Genomic DNA, 12,854 nt, shown 5'->3' with positions numbered 1-12,854 from the left:
TATTTTGGAAGTCCTAGCCATAGTGATTAGACAGGAAAAAAAATTAAAAGGCAACCGAATTAGCAGGAAGAAATAAAATTATCTCTTTGATAGATAAAATGATCATATATACAGAAACCCCTAACAGTATTGTTTAGAACTAATAAACAGATTCAGGAAAGTTGTAAGATATAAAATTAACATATAAAAGCAGTGGAATGCTCAAGCATATAACAATATAAGAAGGAAATTACAAAATTAACTCCACGTATGAGAGGAACAAATAAGTATAATACTAAGAAATAAAGTTAACCAGATAGGTGAAAGACCTATATGCTGAAATTTTTTAAATGTTGATAAAGAAAATAGAAGACAAAACTACATGGAAAGACATTCTGTGTTTCTAGATTGGAAGAATTGATCTTCAAAGGTCCACACTATCCAAGGTACTCTATAGATTTAATGCAATTCCCCTCAACAACCAATGGCATTTTTACAGAAATAAACTTTAAAAAATCCTAAAATCCATGTGGAACTACAAAGACAAAAAGGAAAGTAATAAGATTCCAGAAGTTGTGAGAATCAGAAGGACCAGCTTGAGGAATTCCACTTTTTATTTCAAAATGTTAGAAAGCCGTAGTAATCAAGACAGGATGGCATTGACAAAAGAGCAGACAAAGAGAGAAAGGAAATTGACTAAAGATCCCAGAAATAATAAATTCATGCTTCCACAGCCAACTGATTTTCAATAAAGACATCAGGTACGCACAAAGGGAAAACATAGCCTCTTCAACAAGTGGTGTTGGGGAAACTGGTCATGTGTGTGCAGAAGGATGAAATGAGAGTCTCATCTCATACCGTATACAAAAATCAATGCAAAACAAATCAAAGAGCTAAACACAAGGCCTGAAACCACAAAACTACTGGAAGAAAGCATGGCAGGAAAGTTCCACATCAATGGCATGGTCAATGATTGTTTTGGATTAGTGCTAAAATCATAGGTAACAAAGGCAAAACTCAGCAAGTGAATTACATCAAGCTAGAAAAGTTCTGCACATCAAAGGAAAAAAATCCACAGAGTGAAAAGGCAGCCTACAGGATAGGGGAAAATGCATGCAAATTACATATCCGTTAGGGATTCATATCCAAAATGTTTAAGAAACTCCAATAGATCGAGAGCATAAAAAAAAAAAAAACATGATCTAAAAAATTGGGCAAAGGATCTTGAAACATTTCTCAAAGACATGCAAAAAGTTAACAGTTGTATGAAAAGGTGCTTAACATTACTAATCATCAAGGAAATGAAAATCAAAACCACAATCAGATATCACTTCACATCTGTCAAAATTATCAAAAAATAATTATCAAAAAGAAAAGATAACAAGTGTTGTGAAGATGTGGAGAAAGGAAATCTTCATACACTGTTGCTGGGAATGGAAATTGTTAAGAGGCACTATGGAAAACAATATAGAGGTTCCTCAAAATCTTAAAATAGAACTACCACATCATCCAGCAATTCCAACTCCATGTCTGGCTATAGGAAAGGACATTGGCATATTAGAGACACCTGCAAACGCTTCTTCATTGCAACATCATTCATGAAAGCCAAAATCTGGAATCAACTATCCATGTTAACAACACTGCATTGGATACTTGAAATTTGCCAAGAGAATAGGGGGCTAAGAGAGTGTCCATCAATGGATGGATAGAGAAAGTTGATATAGACACATATGCACACATAGATTTTATATATATATATATATATATTTGTGTGTGTTTATAGATATACAATGAAATATTATTAATCCTTCAGTTTGAAGGAAAACTTGGGGTAAGGGGTGTAGTTTAATGGGAGAGCACTTGCCCAGCATGCATGGAGCCCTAGGTTCCATCCCCAACACCCAAAAAGAAGAAGAAGAAGAAGAAGAAAGAAGAGGAGGAGGAGGAGGAAAAAGAGGAAGAGGAGGAAATTCTGCAACAACATGGATGAACCTGGAGCATGTCACACTTGGGGAAATAACCAGACACAGGAAGGCAAATGCCACATGACCTCACTTACTGTGGAATATAACACAGTCAACTCACAGAAGCAGAAAGCAGAGTAGTAGGTGCTAGTGTGGGAGGAGTGGATGGAGAGATGTGGATCCACAGGAGCAGAGCATCAGTTTTACCAATGAGTCAGATCAAGGGTGCAACCAGGTGACTACAGTTTACAGCGCCATATTGAATTCTCGAAATTTCCAAAGAGAATGGACTTCTAGTATTCCCAACACATCGACAAAAGGTAGATACACGAGGCCATGTGTATACTGACCACCTTGACTATGGCAATAATATCGCCTTGTAAATATGTTAAAACATCCAGCTGTACCCCATAAATATATTGTTTTGTTAATTTTATCTCAATAATGCTAAAAAATTGTAGTTAACAAAACGGTGATGGTTAAATACATTGCAACTTGGGGGCAAAGATCTGAATATCTGCAAAGCTCTGTAAGTGAATGTCCTCACTGCCTGGGATAGGAGAAGGGCAGTGGATCCCTGCAGGGCCCGCCCCAGGCCCAGTGTTCACCAGTGTGGTTTCATCTCACACCCTGAACTTTGCTTGTGGCAAGCGCCCGGCCCTGCCTGGCACCTTGTTTGTAGAACAGTATCTTCTGAGCTTCCTTGGGATGTAGACAGATGAAAGTGGAAGATGAATTAATAAGGTGGACCTTTAAAATTACCCTAAAAAAATTCCACACACCCATCATGGAACCAGGTCAGGGAAAACAATAATAAAAGGTAAGATTCTGGTGTTTTACAGTTAAATGAACCGGAGAAACCGGATTATTATAACAGAATGCCTAATAGTTTGTCCTTAGTAGAAAAAAATCTCAGAATAAAGAAAGCAGATGTGCATGAAAATAGGAAAACATAGCAAAAATGCGTAATATGTAATATCCTGGTGAATACATTCACAACCATCCTCTGCTCTGCTCCAGAGACACGTCTGTAAGCCCCGGCTAGCCCCCGCCCGCGGCACCGAGGGGAAGAGTTGGCGGGAGTGCTGCTGGTCTAGAATTCTGCACCGCCTGTAGGAGCCCTGGGGGGCCCTGCGCTGCCCTCACTCCTCCAGCACCCGCTCACTGCCGAGCTGGGTGGGTCACTTCTCATCCCAAATCTGTTAGCTGTTCTTCAAAATGAGCAGCAGGGTTTCCTTCCAACTAAAATTCCCAGTCACAACAACTGTGAAGGTAAGTTCTTTGTCATGAACTAACACAGTAAATGTTTTTTGGGTCTACGTGAGCTTTAAAAACTACCCTAAGAGAAAGTTTCAGAAACTCTTAAAAGTCCTCATAAAGTATAGAAGTTACAAAGTTAGACATCCACTCACTACTCTGGCCATTCCACTCTGTTAAGGAAGGAAGATGACATGAAGGTTTATCTTTGCCAAAAAGTGTGAAAACGATCTTTTTTTTAAAGCTATAAACATTAGTATTTTTGCTACTATTAAAGTCACAGAAGTACAACCCTGTCCCAAACAATGCAAACTCATCTGTGAATGTGAAATGCACACATTTCCATACTTCAGGTAAGGCCCATTCCCCCTCTTAAGGGAAATGCTGAGTAAACTAGACAGACTGGAGTTTATCTCTACTACTATTTATACTTTATTTATTTTCCCCACCACATATGACAAACACTGCTGCAATGTAGAAGAGCATTTCTGAAATAGTACAGTGCCTCTGGAGAAAAGAAAGGCTAGCCTCCTTGCTCTGTAAAGCACCAGGTTAGCTAAACCCTAGTGTGACCCAGGAAGGGGGTTGATCAGTTAATGTCACCGTGGTGCAGGTGAGAGGCAAGGCCTGGTGGCTTCAGCCATTCACTCCATGTCAGAAGTCTGGTGAGCATGGCCAGTGCTGGTTCTGGGAGGCCAGCAGCTCCATCCTCCCAGGTGCCAAGGCACACCGTTTTGACTCCACAGCAAAACCATGCCCTGTTGTAAAACATTGTGAAACATGTTGTATGTTATCAGCAAACCCAGACCCCCTTTGAAATTTCCCGGCAGCTTTGTTCCCCTTTTTTCCTTTTTTCCCCCTTTTTCCCCCTTTCATGTGTGATCCCTCCTGATGTGTGGTCTCTGCCTTTATAAACCTACAAGATTTTCTGCTAGGGACTCAACTCCTCGACTCCTGCGTGAGTCACGAGTCGGGTCCCAGCGCGCTAGAATAAACACCTCTTGCGGTTTGCATCAAGTGACTCCATGAAGAAGATGTTCAGAGGGTCACACCACCCTTGGTTGTTACATTTGGCTGCCGTAAGATTTTGCTGTACAGTTATTAAATCCCAGGAGGAGGTGGGGTGCCAATAAGTGTTGCCAGTAGTCTCATACCCCCATGTGGAGCAATAATAATGGTCTATACCTCCGCATGTCCTTGCCATATTCTGTGACCTCCCATCCCGGGGGCAGACATAGAAAGGGGTCTGTTTTAGATTGTCACAGGAGCGTGGGTAGTTACATCCTGGGTTGTACCCTTCAACTAGGTGGTATTCTGTTCCCCTGAAGGCCTGGGTGATGTTGGCCAACGTCTACGGGCCTCCTCAGAAGTCAGGATAGGGATATCCCAATTATCTAACCCAGCTACTAAGGCGCAGATGTCTGGGGTTAGGGACGGCCACCAAGCCCAAAGGGGTTTCTCCCTGGTGGTGCTCCATATTATATCTCCAGTCTGGGAGAGGACCTGCCATGTTAGTCATTGGGGGGCATGAGGGTTGGGACTACTTATTGTAGGGAGGTGCGTCAACAGGAGCAGGAACACGGTGGATGCGGAGCTTAAGGGGTTGTCCAATTTTCCACTTTCCACGTTGGGTCCGGTGGTGGTGCAGGCTTGACATGCAAAGCATGAATCCAGGCGGCGATGCCATCGACTTTTCAGGCAGGCAAGGGCACAGGGGGCACCAATTAGCAGCCCCTTGTTTGCAGTCCTTGATAAACAGTCCTTGATAAAGGCAGGTAAATTTGGTAATCAATGGCCTCCAGAGATCCTTGACATTCCATTCTTCCAGGGGCAGACTCCACCTTGCAGAGGCAGATGACTTTATGGCTTCATTTCCTCGATTTGACCCGATCCCCTATTTCTACACTAACTACGTGTTCCCAATTCTGGCTTCATCCCCTCCTTTAGCTTTAGGAACCCCTAACTGCTTGTTAAGGAAAGGGGCGTCAGTCATTCTGGCTGCTTCGAAGCTGAATGGGGACAGCGAGGGGCAAGCAGTTTGGAGTTCCTTTTTTAAAAAATCGGGTCAATCAAGGGGTCCCAGGAAGAAGCCATTAATGGTATGAATCTACATGGTGCACAACCATAGAAACAAAAAGATGTGTGTACCCCATTTGTGTACAAGGAATCAAAATGCAGTCTGTAAAAATATAAAAAATAAAAAAGAAGCACCATCTACATCTACAATAAGAAAATATAATAGAAATAGAAGTCCTCAGGAGTTTGAACTGCTTCTTTTACGTGTTTAGGATGACTCTTAATATCACACTAGCAGGTCAGTCCCCTAAGAATTAGTGGGTGCATTCTCAGCAATGGTATTATGTAAATCTTAAACTAAATATTCTGGAAATATCTAACCTATGTGTCATGAAATCAAATGTAGATGCTTTGGGATAAAACTAAACTGCTACCAGTTAATTAATTTTTAATTTTTTTAATGAGGAATTTAAATTTTGTATTTTCCTCCCATTTTCCATCTGACATTTTGCTTGTTTCTACTCTTCCAGTTTATATTTATTATAGTTATCAGTTTGGACCATTACTACAGGATGAGACTTCTGTTCAAACTTAATTTTTTTTGTTGAAATACATATTGCATGGATCCCGATACGCTCTAAGTAAGTGCTAATTGACTTTGATAAGCAATTACCTAGTGCTTTAAGTTTATTTGAGACTACCTAAAACATCCTATGAATGTAACAATATATTGGGGAGGAACAGATCAGAAGCATATGCCCTAAACACGTAAAAGAAGCAGTTCAAACTCCTGAGGACTTCTATTTCTATTATATTTTCTTATTGTAGATGTAGATGGTGCTTCTTTTTTATTTTTTATATTTTTACAGACTGCATTTTGATTCCTTGTACACAAATGGGGTACACACATCTTTTTGTTTCTATGGTTGTGCACCATGTAGATTCATACCATTTGTGTAATCATACACATAAATAGGGTGATGATGTCTGTCTTCAAATCAGTTGTATAATGAGTAGTTTGGAACTGAACCTTCAAAAACTTTGTTTCTCAAATCTAATTAATTTAGATACATTTTTCTTCTATGATGAATTTAATTCACGTAAAATCATGAGAATACAGATGAAAAGTAGAATACATGGACAGAGAACTATAGATAAATATGAGTTATTACATAATATGTTTGACTAAAAAGTCACATCTTCCAAGAGGAAAACTGAAGTGATTGAATCAGACGGATCTCTGTCATGATGGCCACATGCAAGAATCATCAGAGCGCTTTAATTCTTTTACCACTTCTGACTTCGTGTTGGTTTTGCTTTCAATGCCCAACTCCTTGCTCCTGAAATGTTACAGAGGCCTCTCATCAAATTTTAGACAAACTTTTCAAAAATAAACAAACCTCGCCAACTTCTTTGGGGGTCTCAACAGCAGAGTCCGCCAGAGCTGTAAGTGGTCAACTCTGCGGAATCGGAGACTTGGCCCTGGCTCTGCAGCACATTCCTGGTTATGATGTCACAGAGCCAGCCCCTCAGGTGACCCCACCCTTAACCACAGCTGGACCAGAGCTTGTGGGGAGACATGGTTGTGGCAGGTGCCTCAGGGCAGTTCCAGAAGGACAGCCCTGAGGGGTCAGGAGGAACTGTAGGAGGAGGCCTGAGTCAGAAGGGCACCTCAGGCCCCTGAGGAGATCTGCAGCCAGGCCCCATAGTGGACCCTCCAACCCTTCTCTCCTGCTGGTGCCTGGTGCCCAGGCCCCCATGGCCAAGGCCTGCCAAAGCCAGAGGACAGCAATATCCCTTGATGCACCCAAGAAAGGAAGGACTCTGGACAGTGCAGGCAGAGATGGCTGGAGACCAGCAGATCTGGAGCATCACTAGCCAGAAGATACCCAGAACAGCCCCCAAGAGAGCAACAGAGGAGCTTGCTACCCCAAAGAGGATCAGGCAGGAAGCAAGAAGGACACTGAGCCAGAGATGCCCATCACAGCAGGTGGTGGTGAGCCCAGGCTGCACGTACCTGGCTGTCACTAAGGTGCCGTGTATAGAACATGCAGGAACTCCCACCCCCACATTTCAGATGTGCAGAAAGGCAAATAACTGGCCAAGTTTCACACAACCGTGGCAGAATACAAAGTGGCAGAATTGGATTTAAACCATGTGTCCTGATTTGAAATCATGCTCTTCCAGTGGGGAACCCACACCCTGGGAACGTGTGAGGAACTGCAGGGGAGCCTATAACCTGAGAGCAGTCCTAGTAAGAAAAACTCACAGGGTGACCGTCTCCATCAGGAGCAGCTGAGGTTCTTGACTGGGACTTGTGAATCCAAGACACGAGAAACAGTGGGAAGGACAGACAGACACGGCGGGGTTGCTTTTCCTCTGCCTTTTAATTTATTGAGGACAGAGGGGGGAGGGAAATCTGCCACCCACGCGGTTTTTTCTCCTTGCCAGAGGCATTCCCACTGTCCTTTCTTTAATAATGGAGTGGTTAATATTTATGCTCAGTTGCCTGCTACTATCTGCCCCAGGACAACTTGAGCTAATTTTTAGAGTATAACTAGCAATATGTTCCATAACAACAAGACTAAAAATACATGGCACTAAGCTGGTTTTGACTGGCCTCAATAAACTTCCCTTCTGTGAACCTCCTTCAACTCCCAAGGGGAAGGTAACATCTCTTACCTTCTCCTCATCTTCCAAAAACCGTGTATATAAAATGGGTTTGTTTATGATTTGGTGACCAGTTCCTTTTAATTAGGAAACTGTTTGAAAGAAAGAGAATAGCACTGATATTTTGAATGGATTTTGATAGAAGTACTATGGAATTTCCTTTCTAAAATGTGAAGTAAAGTCACCTGTTGAGATTCTAGAATAATTATGTCATTTTCCCGGGATTGCATACCTTCAATGTCTCATGGTCATTCCCCGTTGTTATGCTGTGTTTGGATTCTAAGTCTTCCAACAGCCATGAAGGAACACAGTAGGTGCATAATATTGTTCACCTATGTGATAGATCTGTACTGACATACAGACTATGACTAGTCACTGGTGTAAAGAGAGGACAGACAAGGTGCAGGGTTAAAATGATGAGATGCATCATATGTGAACGTGCTCATGTAGACACATATGTGTGAACTCACACACAGATCATTTCTGGACTGAGGAAATTCACTGATAATAGAATTATCCCATGAATTAATAGATGAGCTGTGTATACAAAGGTATCATTCATTTACAGAACAATATATGTACTGTCATTTTGTAATAGACACAAAAGACAAATACTGCCTGTTAGGCATAGAACTTATATATATAAATAGAAATGTTGTAATATTTCCCACACTAACATAGTGTTTCAATCTAAAGAGTGTGGAAAGTTGGAGGATCAGACTTCACTCTCATCTATAATATATCAAGTTTATGAGACAAACATAATTTTGAAATGTTTATGTATGTTTAAATATCTTTATAATTATCCAACTACAATAATAGTGATGTCTTAACCTGTTTTCCATTGTTATTAGAAAATGCCTGAGACTGAGCACTTTGTAATGAAAAGAGGTTTCTTTAGTTCACAGTTTGGAGAGCCAAAAGCATGGTGCTGGCCTCTGCTGGATCTGGCAAAGGTCCCCTGGTTCCACCATACCCTGCCGGTGGCAACATGAGAGAGGAGATCACACAATGAGACAAAAAGTCAGAAAAGGATTCAGGAACTTACTCTCTCATAACAAACCCAGTTTCATGGAAGCTAGCTCATTCCAGGAGACCAGCACCGATCCCTTCCAAGGGCAATGCCTCTGATGACCAAGCCACCTTCCACTAGGTCCACCTCTTAAAGGTCCTGCCTCTACTACTGCACATTGGGGACCAAGCTTCCGACACATGAAGCTTTGGGGGACATGCTCAAATCATAACTCAACATAACACGCAAGCCATACGATATAGAGGTAGCACAGATAAAGGAAGCCATCTTAAGAGGAGGTGACGCGGGAATTCAGTCATAGGGTAAGTGGGAATCCTCCAACTAGAGACGAGAGAAAGGAGTGACTGTCATGTGACAAGACACAGGGCAAGAAAAGTCAAAATGGGACCAAATGTGGCGTGTTTGTCTTTTGCTCTGGATAACAGGTAGAGTGTATGGGCAGGGGAGTGAGATGACAGAAGAGCAGTTACTATGTTAGGAAGATGCTTGCCTGTCAGACTAGAGTCAAAATCAGGATTATCAACTTTTAATTTATGGCCTTTTAGATAAACCAATACCTCCAGCTTTCCTTTAATGTTAACTGGTAGTTCACAAATAAATTACATGTTACCATCAAAACTGATGCATAGAGGTAGTAACTTTAGAATTGGGTGTCTTTGGAATTGTGTACACACACACACACACACACACACACACACACACACACACATACATACATGCAATTTAACCATGCAGCCTGCTTGCTGGCTACAAGTTTTCCATTCTCTGCATCACAAAAGAAAAAGAGAAAATGTAGCTCACATACCCTATTGGAGCCAAGTACACGGCTTCATCTCCTCAGTCCATAACATAGACAAAACTACCACCCAACATTTTGCCATTAAAACAAACAATTGAAAAATGAGAAAATACCTAAAGCCAGCAAGATGATATCATCTTAGATGTTATTTAAATTCCAAAAGATATTTTATGGGAGTCAGTGCTGCCAAACTAAGCAAATGTTAGTTTTTAAAAATTAAACTTCTCAGCGAAAATTGACAAAAACTGAAGCTCTCTGCAGAGGGTTTCCTCAGGCCCTGCTTGTCCAGGGCACAGGGGCCGTGGGCTGGTTCTCTGACTCACCCTTCCCTGGAGGAGGTGCGCTTTCCTTCCTTTCAATCACTGTCAAGCCCAGCGCCCTTGGAGATCTTCATTAAAGGACGGGGCACTTGGTACCACAATCTTGTTATCTGGGGCTGGAGCTCACATACAGATGCTGTAGGGCTTTTTCCTGTCAATTTCAGGTTCAGCATATTTGAAGCTCAAATGTACTTGCCAAATAAGCTAAGCTCTTTTGAAAATCACCATTTTTGGAAATTTGAAGCACTTGGTACTTTTCCCTGGTCTGAAACCAGAGCAACTCCAGGTCGTAAATCTGGGCAAGCACATTTTCTTTTGACAAGATTGCAGCATGTTTTCCATGAGCTAATTTCAATAATTTATAAGCAGCCTATTCCAGGTCTCCTGAGCCAAGCTTCATGGATCACCAAATTAAATATTTGTTTTTCTTTTTAACACCAGAAGTTTACAAAAGAGAAGAAGTGCATTGGCTGGGCCGAGAAAAAGGCAAGATTTAGAGTGCTGCACCTAGTTCCCCCATTGCCTGACCGGGTTTTCCTGGAGAGCCGGGGTAGAGAGGAGTTCTGGAGGACCCCATGCTGCTGACTGCTCCTGGAACAGGGCTGCACTGTGCAGGCCTGGTCTCACCAACCTCAGGCCGACCTTGGGGCCGGACTGTGTCTCAGGACATCATGCTAAAGGGAAGATCAGTTGCATCAACCTCAGCGGTATGTGGCATGGCTGAGATTTTTTTTCTAATAGTTCCTACCCTGCTAAACTGTCTAAAAAAGTAGAATCAGATTCTCCCTGAGCCAGTAAAGTAGCCAGGAGGAGTGTGCTAATCACATTTCCAATTTCCTTCTAAGACCGTGGCAGAATATGGAGGGTCTCAGTACGGTGGGTTGGGTGACTTTCTTCCTTAGCAAAAGTGATCATTTGATTTATATTCTTCTGATGAAGCCCTCTTTTGATTTATAGCATGTTAGGAAAAGATGTATTTATCACATCAACTCTAAGAAATGTGTAAGTTCTTGGTCTCATTTATTTCCCTTCCTAGCACAGCAAAAGCACTTCTAGAAAGTCTCCGTGCAGGAAAAGGGCTTTGTCATATTAATTCCACATCCAACAGGAAGATGCTCGGCATCTGAATTTTAAAAGTCTGATGCTCTTCCAAATGATGTCGCTGTGCTACATAAACAAATCCTTTGGTCACTCAGGATCTTTGCACTGCAGTTTGAACAATGTTCTAGGCGACAAGTTTTTAATTGATTGCATTGAGAGCAAGAATGGACTCTGGCCCTGGTTTTCAAAGATTGTATTTGATGACGACAATCTAAGGCATTCCAGAAAGAACTTGCTACTGTCCCTGGACTTCCCACCAGAAGTCCCTTCACCCATCCAGCCTTGCCCGTGTTCACCAGCAGCAGCTCCCACCAGTGTCTTTCCTAAATTAATTCATTACATCAAAGACTTTTATTCTGCAGTAGTTATCATCAGCTCTACTGAGATCTTCAAGGCTTGAAACCAATTTAGATTGTTTCCACAGATTTTTTTAAGCCACATATGAAAAAAAAAAAAAAAAAAAAAAAAAAAAAACAGAAGTTGGGGAAAAAAATGCTTTTTTTAAATAAAATTTCTCACAATGAATAGCATAGGAGTAAATGACATCACTCTTGGCACATCTCACAATTTGATGCACTACATTATTCATTCCATGCTTGACTACTATGAAGGCTAATTTTATGTGTCACCTTGGCAAGGTCCCCATTACCAGATGCTTGGTTGAACATTATCCTAGGCATTTCTGTGAAGGCATTTTTTACATGAGATTAACACTTAAATCAGTGGACTCTAAGTAAATCACATTACCCTTCACAATGCAGGTGGGCCTCCTACAATCAGTCGAAAGCCACTATAGAAAGACTGACCCACCAGGAGAAACGGGAATCCTGCCAGCAGAGGGCTTTGGACTCAGTTGCATCTCTTACTTGGTCTCCAGCCTGCTGCTGTCCACCCTTCAGAGTTTGAACTTGCCAAGCTCAAGTTTTTGTTGTTGTTGTTGTGTGTGTGTGTGTGTGTGTGTGTGTGTCTCATCCTGAGGTTGGTGTTTTGATGCATGCTCCCAAATGGCCCTGATGGCCAACTCAGAGAGGCTTAACCAGTTCACTAAAGGGAGGGAAGAAAAGGACCGGATCTTCCGGCTCTTTCGAGGTCTTCTTTCCTCATTATCACACCTTCCCTACAGGGAGTGAACTCACTTACAGTTCCAGGCTCCATCCCTGTGACTTGAAGAGCAAGACCCTGCCCCAAGGCGTAATTCCAGTCTTAAAGTGCTGGGGGAAGGCACAGAAATCCGGGGTGCAGAGCACGAGTGTGGGGCAGCAGAGGGGGAGGCTGGCCTCCAAGGCAAAAGCAGGGAGCCGGTCTAAATACATGATGGAGCAGGACGTTCAGCTGATGGGATGGTGATCCACCTAGGAAGTCACCTCTTGCTGCCACAGTAATGGCACTTACGAGAAGTCTAAGGATATGGCAAAAGTGCTCATTTCTCATAGTATAATATTAAGAAAAAGTAGCATATACATCTAGCTATCATCTACTTCACTTAAGTCTTGTTTTTTTTTTCCCTCAAGAGCTTGTATTACCCTTGTAAATTTTTCAAATGAAAGAAAATAGTATTTTGAGAAGAGGGGTCAACAGATTCCACAATAATCACTCAGGAAAGTACAAAATACAAGGGTCCAGGAGCACCTGGGACTGCCAGACCTCAAAGTGGCGCCCCCTGTAGGGAAGTTGGGAGTCAGAGCAGTTTTCTGAAGACTCTTGCACCTGCACAT

This window comes from Sciurus vulgaris (genome assembly GCF_902686455.1).
Source record: "Sciurus vulgaris genome assembly, chromosome: 13".
NCBI classification, from domain to species: Eukaryota; Metazoa; Chordata; class Mammalia; order Rodentia; family Sciuridae; genus Sciurus; species Sciurus vulgaris.
This window is presented reverse-complemented; position numbering follows the sequence as displayed.